Below are 11,298 nucleotides of genomic sequence, written 5' to 3'. Positions count from 1 at the left end.
CTACAATAACTACTCAAGACTGCCATCTCTCCTATTATAAGCACTTGGACAAGAAATTCACAAAGCTGAGTTTATTAATCTTAGTGCATGTTTCTGCATTAAAGTGCTTCAAATATGTATTGGAGTGAGACAGGTACTCATCAGAGCAGAAGTGTACAATCACTGCTATCTGAAAGTGTCTCACTGGTGTTAATTTTAATAATTTGGAAGAACTCTAAAAACCCTGTGAAAAGTGAAGAAGCCAAAGGAGTTCAGTTGTCAAATAGCACAGCTTTTGGAAAGGTGTTCATCCCCCAAAAGAAGAAAAATACAAGTTCAGCAGCTCTGCAAATGTTGTTCCTATGTAGCAAGAACAACATTTACAATTAAATAGGCAAGAACAGTAACTGACGTAAATTAGATTCTGTGTGACCATATAAAATGAACTACTGGCTTGTAAGCTGGTGTAGATAACAAAAGGAACAAACTCAGTGGATAAACAAGAAAATGTTGTCACATTCACATTCTCTGAAAAATCCCTTCACCCAGGGTTTTTCTCCTGGGAAGCTGAGAAGCCTCAGAGAAAAGGAAAACAATTCTGATCTCATTTGCTTCTCCTGTGTTGTGCTCATGGGGAATGTGTTTGGAGATTGTTCACCCACAGGTGATTGTTCCATTGGATTCTGCTGGGAGTTGTTTTCACTCTTTGGCCAATCAGGGCCAAGCTGTGTCAGGGCTCTGGAGAGAGTCAGGAGTTTTCATTATTATCATTTTAGCATTCAGTAAGTGTCCTTTCTGCATTCTTTAATTAGTTAGTTTAGTATTCTTTGATATAATATATTTATATATTATATAATATATGAGATTATATATTATATAATATATATTATATTATATATAAATATAATATATATAATATATAAAGTATTATAAGATAATAAATTAGCCTTCTGAGAACATGGAGTCAGATTCATCATTCCTTCTTTCATTGGGGCACCCTGCAGATACAATAAAAGCTAACATCAGAGAAGTTGCAAGACTCATCCTAAAGTTTCTGTGTCCATCCACATGCCTGCAGCTCTTGGTCTGCTGCCCTTCTTGGAATCCCATTTTTTATGGCACTCCCCACCTCTGATTTCCATGTGTGACACACTGAACATGCCAGCCCCATGGTGTGCAGGTACCAGGCTACACTCACAGCCACACAGCTCACAGGTGCAGCAGGATGGCTGTCAGCAAACACCTCCCTGGCTCTGAGCAACTGCCTCAGAAGGGCTTTTACAGCACTTAATGATGCCCAAGAGACAGACAGATGGTACCACCTGTGCAGCCTTCTGACTTCCATGCCATCTCACTGGGTACAAATTTTATTTAGAAATAACCTGTTCAGCAATTGATTCACATTTAGAATTGTCCTAAAAATGTCCAGGGCCAGTTGTCATGTCCCTGCCTCTTTGGTGGTTCTCAGGAAGCCCATTTTGATGGAAATGAGTCACATCCTTAGAGCATGCTTCACTCATTATCTTGTCAAAGCAGAAACACAGATAATGAAAAAATGTACTTAGGGAGAATTACCAGGCCATGGGCTTAAATGGGACCCAAAATCACTTGCAGTAGTCTTAGAAGAGAAAACGTTGAACAGTGAATGTTTCAGTAAATAGAGTAGGAAAAAGAATAAATCATACTGTGCTGTGATTCTGATAACAGATGTGTCTCTTATCCAAGCCTTAGTTGGCTGCAGGTTTCAAACTTTGCATGGTAGCTAAAAATACAGAAAAACATGCTGTACATTCTTCAAGAGGGGTGATTAGCCTCCTGCTGGAGGAATGTCAGCTATTGTTCTCCTCCCAATCAGGGCAGTTTCAAGATGAAGCTAAAGTCACTTTTTATTTTCCATCTGAAGTTTCCATGGTAACAGTATGTAATCATCATATTTGTAAATAGCAACTACCCATTTAACTTCACAGCCACTCTGAACATTTTCTGCTACAATTTTAACATCCTTGAAATGTCCAACTCTTATCTTCTCACAATCTTTCTATCAGTATAGATAATTATTTGGAGATATTTCTGTGTAAGAAATCTTCCGTGATGCAGTAGCACATCTGTATATAATACCAATGTGTGGGGGTCTGTACATGCACAGACAAAAAAAATTAACATTTTCTGGCAATTATAAATCTTTATTTTATTCAACTTCTTACAATGTTGCCAAGCCCAGGCCACTCAGGTTGAATGCCATTTGGCCTAATTCACATTCCAGAGATTTCTTTTGGAGTTTCAACTAATGTTTTTTTAGTTGTGGCCAAAAATATAGCTATGGAAGAAAAGAACAGTTTGCCTTTATGGACAGGATCCTTACAGCTTTTACAGCAACTCTGAGAACAGGGATGATACCTTGGATGATACCATGACACCATGGATGATACCATGGATGATACCTTGGATGATATCTTGGATGATACCATGATACCATGGATGATATAATGATACCTTGGATGATACCATGGATGATATCATGGACGATACCATGGGTGATACCTTGGATGACACCGTGGATGACAGCATGATACCATGGATGATACCATGGATGACACCATGGATGACACCATGGATGATACCATGGATGATACCATGGATGACACCATGGATGACACCATGGATGACACCATGGATGACACCATGGATGATACCATGGATGATATTATGGACGATACCATGGGCGATACCTTGGATGACACCATGGATGACACCATGGATGATACCATGGATGATACCATGATACCTTGGATGATACCTTGGATGACACCATGGATGACACCATGGATGACACCATGGATGACACCATGATACCATGGATGATACCATGGGTGACACCATGGATGACACCATGGATGATACCTTGGATGACACCGTGGATGACGCCGTGGATGACACCATGATACCATGGATGACACCATAGGTGACACCATGGATGACACCATGATACCATGGATGATACCTTGGATGACACCATGGATGATACCATGATACCTTGGATGATACCTTGGATGACACCATGGATGACACCATGGATGACACCATGGGTGACACCATGGATGATACCATGGATGACACCATGGGTGACACCATGGATGATACCATGATACCATGGATGATACCATGGATGATACCTTGGATGACACCATGATACCATGGATGATACCATGGATAATTCCATGATATCATGGATGATACCTTGCTGTCACAGACACAGATTTTTCTTATCCTACTAAGAATTACCCCAAATTGGGCCAACTTTTAATCTTCTGAGAACTTTTATCTCTTGTATACACAATCTAGATTTCCTACAATTCATAACTGGAATTTGTTGGAATTTCTATCTGCCCTAAACACAGTTTGGTCCATGAGAACTACTACAGGCTGCATGGAATGACACTTGCTGCCTTCCTGCCTCTGCTTGGCTCCAGGGCAGGCTGGGGACAAGTGGTGGGGACAGAACGGAGAGCAAGAGAGCAGCAGGAGGACTCTGCTGTGAGACCTGCACATCTGGTTATCATTAAACAGATATTTAAAGGCTTTCCAGAGTAAGGACACAGAGCATTTTTAACAAAGCCATTTCCCTGAATATCTCAAATCTCATCCTTTGCAAACTTAAGCCCCTTTCCCATTTCTTCCTCATCCACCTTACATCCCCAGAACACCTCTTCCTGTGGAATTAAACACCAAGAATTCAGCTTTTGGGCTTGATCTGACTCAGAGGTCTGTACTGCAATCTTGTCAGTTGTTTTCCATTAGGAGAAATGGAGAATGAAGTGGGGGATTACTTTGATGTAGCCCTTTTCTTTTCCAAAGAAAACACAAAGGTCCATTTCCTTGGGCACAGGAGGAATTGAACAAAGAGTTGCTTTACTCAGCATCTAGGCCCTCCCATTTGCACTTGGCCAGAGAAGTTCATTCTGGCCATGATCCTAAAGCTATTCCACAGAGAAACCTGTTTTCCCTACATTTATCCTGCCTAAAAGGTCACTGGTTATACCCATGAACTCTGGAACACAGCCCTCACTCACAACAGGACATAATTTTAAAGAAAAAATAGCAACAGAAAAGTCCCTGCAGGTTTGTTTAACCAAAGTTAAACAGTTCCATTGCGCAAAAATTAATTAATGAGAAATGCCTGTTATTTGAAACATGCTTAAAACTTAGAAATACTAGAAAAATATTCTTTTTTTTTCCCTTCCACATTCTAGGAAATAATCCTAATTTTTGCAGATAGACACCTGAAGTGAGGCACATTAATTTTGGGTGATTCCTGCAGGAGTTCTGTTCCCTGCTTCCCAGGGGGCTGAACACAGACAAGAGAAGCTGGGATCTGTCTGCAGCAGATTCTGCAATGCTCCCAACTTCCTCCTGCTTTAAGTCATTTATGTTGAGGTGCATGGAGAAATACACAGAAAAGGGGCTTGATTAATTTAAACATAAATTAGATTAAATATACTCATTCACTTTAGTAGTGAACAAATGAAAAAGGAAGCATAAATGGTAGATTTTTTTTTTAATATATGAAAATTATAACATTATTCTTCTTCACAGCACTGAATTAACCTTGCTTCTCTTTTGCAAAGTGTTGGCATCAAATAAACAGCAATAGATCAGTGACAGGGAATACAAATGAGCTTCCTTTTCTCAGTGCTATGGTTCTTCCTCCTGATTCTGGCAAATACAGGGGAAAATTGAATGTAGTATTCCATAACATTCTCTGGGAATTGTCAAATATTCTGCTGATACCAGACTGAATGATGTTAAACATTTATCTGTTGCAGTTTACTTATGTTGAATTTGGGGGTGGAGCTAACTAGTTGTTAGTTACAACAGTTCTGTGTTGGATTTTTATTGTAAAATTCCAACAAAATCATTTGTCAGTTGTGTTTGTAGAGGCTGGGGGTGGCTTAGAGCTCTATATAAGCAGAGCAGGTGTTCTCTGTGCCAGAGCAACTGCTGATGGCCTGCAGGTCTGGGAAGGGGCTCTGCTTTTGAAACTAAAGCAGATTATTACAGTATTGCCAACGATACTCTGCAAAGATGTAGCTGAAGATTAACATCATTAAAATAAGTCACAACAGCAAGAAACATTTGTAAAGCCTCACTAAATGCCACAAGGCTCTGGTCCTCACTGTAACCTCTCACAACAGAAACACAGAAATATCTGTTTCCTTATTTCCTCAATCTTTAGGCAGCTATATACTTTGTCTGCAAAAGTTGTCCACACATTTATTAATAGGACACAATTGCCAATTAGGGCAAAAGAAATCTAACCAGGAAATCAAGGATTTTACCTCTCAAATTCATTTATCTGCGTAGTAACAGATACTACAGAAACACAGAGTTGAGTTGAGCTATTTATGACACAGTGATATTTACATACACTCCAAAATCTGTTTCATTTTCTGTCTTTAATTTTGTAATCCCTGGCTTTTGGATGTTAGGGATCATGATGAAGTTCTTACCATGTTTTCTGTCCCACACTTCCAATCCTCAGTATGATGGAACTGGTATTTTGTCTGGTGAATTAATTAAGTATGAGTTACTTTTATCATGTTGTGTTTGGGAATTAAGAGCCAGGCTGTTAACAGCCCCAGTGTATCGCTGCGTTAGCTGTGTGGAGGGATGCTGAGTGAAAATACTTCTGATGCCCATAAAACAGAATCAAAAGAAATGGTTCTGGTGAGTAATAAATCCTGTCTGATGTGAGTTAGAATTGTGCCACAGCTGGTGGCCACATGGACTGCTATTTTCAGAGGCTTTTGTACCTGACAAAGATACCTGTGAGGGATTTCACATTAGAGGAAAGCACGTGTTCCAAGCAGAAATTAAACTTGTACAAAAAGGCAACGTGTCCACTCCTGAGAAATGGCAAGTTTGAGGAATAATAACAGCCTGAGCTATTTTCATGTGGCTGATGGGTCAGTGAGGTTCTCAAAAAATCAGAATGAATTTGCACATTTCCTTTTCTGTACGCCACACTTTGAAATGTGTTTGCCACCCAAAGTATTTGATCAAAATGTATTTTTGAAAACTTTTAATGAAGGAGAATGATAAGGCCTAAAGAGATGGAATTTTGAGCTTGTGGAAAAAAATAAGAAGGAAAAGCATGAGAATTCCTGGATGGTAAAGAAAGGGGTAGGAATGGAAGAAACTAAAAATGAGAAAGCTTGTGAATACTTTTATAGCATTCACCAGTCTTATTGAGGACAATCAAAACTGCCTAAAATCTACTTTGCAATGACCTTTTTGCCAGTTCTTAGGGATATTTTTAAATACAGGGCCACTTGAGAGTGCTGAACAACAAGCAGTGCAAATGTACCCTGAATTAACATGAGCCTCCACACATCTCCATTCCATGTCCTTACTGGCAAGTTTTGCTTCCTTCAGAGTTTATATCATTTAAAATACACAGACAGTACCATTCAAAATTGTTGTAGATACATATTACTATATAATATATATAACATATAACAAATAATATATCATATATCATATAATTTATTATAATATTGGCTTTTCACAAATATTAAAACAGATTCTATACATGTCACATTAGAATAACTTTATTATAAAAATATACTTTTTCTTTCTATTGTTAAGTAAACTTAATAAAATAGCTGATTTAATTTTACTTATATTAAAATACCTACCTAAATGAAATAACATCCAATAAGCATATAAAGAAAACACCCACTACAGATATTCTAAGTATCAACACTCAGTGCCTAAAAACAGTGTAGACCAAGACCCAAAAACTAAAAGTGATAAAAAAAAACTAAAACCACAACCAAAGAATACTCTAAGAAAATAAAACCAAAAGCCAGCCATACTAAGCAGTTCTTAGAATATGTAAACTAAGTTAGGTAAAAAATTTACTATACATAATTATTGATAAATATATTTTATAACAAACCGATGTAATAAAAATAATATACAAAAAGTATTTCCAAAATAACAAGTGCACTCTTAACTAAATACCCAACACCCGGCTCTTTTTAATGCTTTACTTTATTTCTGTCTCCTACTGTCCTGTATTAAATTTTCACAAGAAAGTAAAGGCGTTTTTCACAAAAAACACCAAAAAGCACCACGCAGAAGACAGTAATTCAGTAACTATTTGTTTCATACAGGACTGTTACATGGATAAAAATGTCAGAGTGTTGCAGTGGGTTTCATTGGCCCTGGGTGGGGATTCAAGGCAGGGATCCGCAGATGCACCGCGTTCCTGAGCAGTCCAAGCAATTCCTGGGGAGCCAGACTCTCAGCAGCGCAGAACAGGGGGATGCTGGGGGCTTCAAATACTCTGGAAAATCCTACAAAACACAGGGAATAATTTTGGAGCAAGTATCACCTCAGTGTAGACGGGACAATTCCCTGCAGTGCCTTTGTTTTCACATCCTCATTACTGCAAATTGAGTCCCCCTGTGAAAGATGCATATTTTGTGATTGGCTTTTCACAAATATTAAAATGAATATTATATGTGTTATGTTAGGAAGTTATGCTGAATTAATTTTCTTAAGTAGTGTGATAAATATATTTTATGTTATAACAAAATGTTAAAATAGAAAGTATGCTATGTAAGATACTTTTTTTAAAGAGAGGAAGGAGGTACCCACACTGAGATAGCAGCCACAGGACACCTGAATCTTTCAGAGAAAGAGAATTTATTGCCATTATCAGAAGAAACTAACTTCTTCCTGCCTCCCTTAGCCCTGAAGGTGTTGTCAGGATTCAGAGGAAGAAGCTGACACTGCCCAGACAGAATCCTGTTTTTGAATGGAATTTAATGATCATGTATGAGGTGTATGAATATGCAACAGGCTGTTGCTTTTAAGGGTCAATCCTCTGTTAACGTGGGGCCTTTTTCAGGCTTATTTTGCCCAGAAAAGGTACCAGACGTCCATAACTCTTTGTTTCTATTGTCTCATGTTGTCCTAATCCAAATTGTCCAAATTATTATTACTCTAATTATATTGCTGTTTTTATAAACATTTTATTACTATTAAACTTTTAAAAATTTAAAACCAAGTGATTGGTGTTTTTCACAGCCCCAGCAGGCAGCCTGCAGGTTCCACACCCCCAGCTCTGCAGGTTTTGGTGCCAGTGCAGCAGTGATGACCTCTCACCATCCCCCAGACAGGTTCCTCTCCTCCTCCACAACCCATCCCCGCTCAGAAGGAGTGCAGGGCAGGGCTGGGCACTGAGTGTCCTCCCTGCTTGTTCCTGCTGAGCTATAATGGTGCCATTCTTCTTTGTCACAGACATATCTTCTGAAAAATCCCTTTGCTAGGATTTTTCCCCTGAGAAGCTGAGAAGCCTCAGAGGAAAAGAAAAACAAGGATTATCTGCTGCTCTGGGATGCAACAGGTGCATCTGGGATTGGTCCATGTGAGTTGTTTCTACTTGATGACCAATCAAAGTCCAACTGCCTCACACTCTCTGGTCAGTCACAAGATTTTATTATCCTTCCATTCTTTTCCTTTCAAGCCCTCTGATGAAATCCTTTCTTCTCTTCTTTTAGTAGAGTTTTAGTATATAATTTTCTTTTAATATAATATATATCATAAAATAATAAATCAGCCTTCTGAAGCATGGAGTCAAGATTCTTATCTCCTCCCTCGTCCTGGGACCGCTGAACACCACCCCCCCTTCTTGTCCTGCAGCTGCCATTTACTGCAAGGTTCCTCTGCAGGTATGAGGGATGAATGCCAGCTCACATTCCTGGGAAGTGTGTTACAATGAGAGGGAGACATTTGAGGATAATTAGAAAAGTGCAAGGTGCCCTACCTGTCATAAATGTCAGCAAGCTGAGGATCAATTTGCATTTCTCCTACAGAGAACATTATCACTTCTACATTGTACTACTGAAAATGTGACACTGCACAAGGGAAGTATCAGAAGGTCTCCAGTTTTATTCATTTTTAACAATAATATCCATTTGACTGTGATTTTTTCCAACCACATTTATATGTGTGTATTTGCCTGGTTGACAGGGGTTGTGCATCATACAACTGATCCATAGTTAATAGATTGCACAATAATTGCACAAACCAGACAGAGATTGCCTTCTGAATGTGCTGCCAGGGTGGAAGAGCTCAGAGTGCTGCTTTGTCATCTCTTTGGGATCAGGTTTTTGTTTGGGCTGGAATATTTCCTGTTGTGATGGATGGAATTACACCAGGAGACAAGCTGGAACTTACACTTGAATTTACAACAGTTTGCAGAATTCTGTCTGGCACAAAGACCTGCAGCACTGTGGTTTTCACAGTGGGGTAACTGGTGGGGGTGTCAATGGTGCTGCACACCCCTAAGTGAGGGGAACTGTCACCATGGCATTTTCTGGAAAATCCCTTCACCAGGATTTCTTCTCCTGAGAAGCTGGGAAGCTTCAGCTTCTCCCTGTTTTGCTGCTTTGGAATGTGATTTGGGGGTTGTTTACCCAGCATGTGAATTGTTTTAATTTAATGACCAATCATGGTCCAGCTGTGTCAAGGCTCTGAGGAGTCACAGGTTTTTATCATTCATTCTTGTGAAGCCTTTGGATGTCTCCTTTCTCTTTCTTTAGTATAGTTTTAGTATAGCATTCATATCATATCATATATCATATCAAATCTGAGATCTTCTGAGAATTTGGAGTCAATTCTCCTCTCTCCCCTCATCCTGGGGACCTCACAACCAGCAGGGGAAGCACCAGTGATTCCTGAGCCCCCCCAGAGTGTGCCATCCCTCTGGGCTGCCCAGGGCTCCGCTGGTTGTACTGGCACCTTCTGTAAGCAAAGCACGGCCTGGAATGTTTCACTGTCTCCCCTCGGGGTTGAAGGTTGATTTCTCCCCATTTGTGGTTTGCTCCAGCAGCCCAGGGACACCAGCAGGGCTCAGCAGGGCACGGGGCCACCCAGCCCTACCCTGTCACCAGCTGTGTGTCCCCGTGCCAGTGTGAGCCTCCTGAGCAGCCCAGGAGCAGCAGGGATGGATTTGCTGTCCTGCAGCAGCCCCTCTGTGGGGGTGTCAGTCTGCTGCTTGCCAGGAGCACCCCGCACCCAGTGGGGCTGTCTGCACTGACCTCAGGACAAACCCCCTCTGCTCAGACATTAAAGTATTCTGTTTCTGTACCAGCTGTTGGGCACTGGGAGTGTTGGCTTGCTTGGGCCTTCCCACAGGTGTGTGCAGCTCCAGGTGTGTGTTCACAGAACCACAGAATGACCAGGCTGGAAGAGACCTTCAATATCATCAAACCCAACCCAACAGCTCAACTCAGCCCTGGCCCCCAGTGCCACATCCAGGCTGTGTTAAACACACCCAGGGATGGGGACTGCACCACCTCCCTGGGCAGAACATTCCAGAACTTCATCACTCTTTCTATAAAAAGCTTTTTCCCAATCTTCAGCCTGTATTTCCCTTGGCACAGCCTGAGGCTGTGTGCTCTGGGTGTGTCAGTGCTGCTGCAGACGGAGCCCAGCCCCAGCTGAGCACAGGCACCTTTCAGGAGCTGTGCAGAGTGATGGGGGCAGCCCTGAGTCTCCTTTTCTGCAGGCTGAGCACCCCCAGCTCCCTCAGGGGCTCCTCTCAGGGTTTGTGCTCCCAGCCCCTCTCCAGCCCCCTCTGGACACGCTCAGGTGTTTGAGGGGCAGCAATGTCAGTCGTGCCCAGCTGTCCCTGGGCTCTGCTGTGCTGCCACGTTCAGCAGTGCCCACAGGCTCTGGGCTAAATTCCCCTGCCACTCAACTGCTGCCTTGGCCCTTCCTCTGCAGGTACCAAAAGCTCAGTTCTAGATCTGAGATGGGAGCTCTGAGTGCTTTGTCTGAGGATCACACCTTGGCAGAGCCAGATGTAACAGTTGTAGGGTTGGCTTGAATCCATCACCTGGAGAACAGAGAATTAGTCAGACACATAAATTCTAAATCTCTTATAAATCCTACCTGGTTTAATTCACTATGCTCCTCTATTTCAGTTTTGTACATAGCTTGGTGCAGTTCAAACCTCTAGAGAAGTTTCCTGAGTTCAAACAAAAACTGTTGGGAAAGCAGGGGTTTTAAGGGAGTGTTCCCATCGTGGCAGTGATTTTCAGGAAAAAATACTCCACAGCCAGCAAAAGCCATGAAGCGTGCCCAGTAAGGCCCTGAGCCCATATCTCAGCAGGAGTGCCTTACTGAGCTGCAGCCCCTTGGAGGGGCTGTTTAATCCTGCTTTCAGGATTAAACCCTCTTTTCCCCAATTTTCAGCTCACACAGACTTTCAGCCTCTGCCTCTTCCCTTAGCAGAGGGCCCCTGAG

Source organism: Melospiza georgiana, chromosome 10, assembly GCF_028018845.1.
Source record: "Melospiza georgiana isolate bMelGeo1 chromosome 10, bMelGeo1.pri, whole genome shotgun sequence".
NCBI lineage: Eukaryota > Metazoa > Chordata > Aves > Passeriformes > Passerellidae > Melospiza > Melospiza georgiana.
Note: the sequence above shows the minus strand (reverse complement) of the source record.